Genomic DNA, 3031 nt, shown 5'->3' with positions numbered 1-3031 from the left:
AAAAGCAAGGTTTAATGCAGGGCAGCACAAAAGGGGGAGCGGGGAGGAGGGACTGGTCAATCAGGGTTACAGAACAGACTTGGGAGTTGATCTGTGACCCCAAATGCCTGCTGAAGCAAGTATTTAAGCATAAAAAAAATCATAAATGGGGCTGGAGAGATGGCTCAGAGGTTAAGAGAACTGACTGCTATTCCGGAGGTCCTGAGTTCAATTCCCAGCAACCACATGGTGGCTCACACCCATCTATAATGAGATCTGGCACCAAGAACACTATATACATAACAAATAAATTTAAAAGAATCGTAAACGTGTGTTGCCAAGTTTTAGTTACAAATTTTCACCCATCAGAATTCAAAGATTAGGGGTTTTCCTAAAGTGTTCCCTCCCTGTCAATCGACATACAATGCAAGCTTTTCAGTCCAACCAATCAGATTAATTTGTTCTTTCTGTTAGGAACAGCCGTGAGGTTTCCAGAGAACCAAAGGTGCACAATGACTATTTCTGTGGTCTAAGGAGAAGGTGGGTCAGCTACTGGAAAGATCCCGACTCCCCTAGGGCTTGGGAACCTTAACTTTCACCCTCCAGGTAAAATGGAGTCTGAAGTCAAAATGGCAGCAATTTGGACAAGGTGCTTTGGGTCTGATCCCGACTTCCCAACATCCCAACACTCAGGCAGCATTTAGGACAGACAGATTTCAACCAGATCTCAACACCCCCCATGATTAGCTAGGTGTTCTGGTTTACTTTCTGTTGCTATGGGGTGGGGGAACACAAAGCAGCTAAGGAGGACCGGGCTTAATAGGCTGACAGATCTCAATCACAGTCCTCCATGGAGGAAATCCAGGGACTCAACCACGGTTGGGACCTGGGGACTGGGCCTGAAGCAGAGGCCATGGAAGAACCCTGCTTTCTCACTTGCTCCCCATCAATCAGGAAAATCCCTCACAGCTTTGTCAAGAGGCAAACCTGATGGAGACATCTTGAGGTTCCCTCTCCTTGAATGACCCTAGTTTGTGTCAGGGTGACCTGACACCCAACAACTAACAAGCATACCACAGTAGCTAGAACAGCAAGCTTCGGGTTGGTTCAGAGACCCCGTCTCAGAAAACAGGCTGTCAAGAGGCATGTATGCACGTGTGCCCACCCCACACACTCAATCCATAAGAAAAATTAAATCATGGCATTTGTAAAAGGTGAATACAACTCGAAATCAAGTGTTAACACAAAGTAAAATAGAACAAATCCTGCTTGCTTTAGCTCAAATGAGATCTGTATGACACAGACGTATGTGTACAAACATCTCAGACTCTACCATGGGGCTTAGCCGACCTCTACCCCCTGCACAGCTAACTCCACAGCTGGGAATGCTCTGGGATGACGTCTGAGAGGGGTTTGCCTGCTGTGCTGGAGCCCAGAGCTCTGATGCATTTATTGGTAAATGCATTGCTTTGTGCGTTTCAGTTCCTTACTGACTACAGAAATGTATGTAACCCCTTCTGGGGTTTAACGTGTCATTTAAGGAAATGGATCTGTGCTCCCTAGGCCAAGGTAACTCATAAAAATGGCCCTGTAGGCCCATAGGGAGTGGCACAATTAGGAGGTGTGGCCCTCTTGGAGCAAGTGTCAGTGGGGGCGGGCTTTGGGGGTCTCAGATGCTTAAACCATGCCCAATGTGATCTGGATGTAGAAATCTCCTGCACGCCTGCGTCCCGCCACGGCGATAATGGATTTAACCTCTCAACTGTAAGCAGCCTCACTTAAACGTTTTCCTTTATTAGAGTTGTGGTGGTCATGGTGTCTCTTCACGGCAATAAAACCCTGACTTAAGACTGTAGTTAAAACAAGACATCTGGAAACGCCAGAGAATTGCTGACTGTACCAAGGACAGAACTACAACCATTTACTCTGAGGGTTTTAATTGGCTTCTGAATGTGAAATTGGGTCATGTGTCAGGCCACAAAACTGAGTGAGCACTCCAGTGGGGTAGGGGCTGAAGAAAGGGGAAACAAGAAGCCCTCCCCCTGTAAGGCAGACGCCGAAATGACAGAAGAGTCGACATCAGGTCGCCTTTGTCTGTGCCTAAGGGGTGAGGCCGAGGCGGCTTCATACAGCTGTTTCTGGGAAAGTGGAACCAACAGCTTCAGTTTGTGGTGAGTGACTCCATTTTGGGGTTTAGCACAGAACCGTAAACCAAAATAATGACTTTCTGTTTATGTCTACTCAGCACCATATTCTTCACAGTGATGCTTCCACTCCTGAAGGCATTTTACATTTTTTCTGAACATTTAAAATTTCATTTTAGGCCGGGCGATGGTGGCGCACGCCTTTAATCCCAGCACTCGGGAGGCAGAGGCAGGCGGATCTCTGTGAGTTCGAGACCAGCCTGGGCTACAGAGCTAGTTCCAGGACAGGCTCCAAAGCCACAGAGAAACCCTGTCTCGAAAAACCAAAAAAAATAAATAAATAAATAAATAAAATTTCATTTTAAATTATTGTATATGTGTGTGTAGGAGTTGGGTATGCGCTTGTGAGTGCAGATGCCTGTGGAAGCCAGAAGAGGGCTTTGGGTCCAGAGGAACTGCAGTTGCAGGTGTGTGTTGCGGGAGGGGCTGTGGAGGTGGGTGCCCGGAACTGATCTTGGGTCCACTACAAGAGCAGTGCCCACTTTTAACAGCGAATTCATTTTTTAGCCTTAAATCCCGCCACCAACAAGTGCTCTAAAATCCTCAGGAGGCGTTCTAGAGCTGGCACAGCGGCACATACCTGTCATTCTGGAAGAGGAAGGGTTTGAGGCCAGGTTGGAGAATGGTGGTCTCCGCCTTTAATCCCAGTGTGGAGAGGCAGAGGCAGGGGGATCACTCTGAGGCCAGTCTGGGCTGCACGAGACTTTGTCGACTTTGGTTTTATTTCCTTTTTTTTTTTTTTTTTTTTTTTTTGGTTCGTTGAGACAGGGTTTCTCTGTGTAGCTTTGGAGCCTGTCCTGGAACTCTGTAGACCAGGCTGGCCTCGAATGTGAGTTCGATTGAGATCC

Source organism: Microtus ochrogaster, chromosome 24 (assembly GCF_000317375.1).
Source record: "Microtus ochrogaster isolate Prairie Vole_2 chromosome 24, MicOch1.0, whole genome shotgun sequence".
NCBI lineage: Eukaryota > Metazoa > Chordata > Mammalia > Rodentia > Cricetidae > Microtus > Microtus ochrogaster.
The sequence above is the reverse complement of the archived record's forward strand: the minus strand, read 5'-3'. Positions refer to the sequence as shown.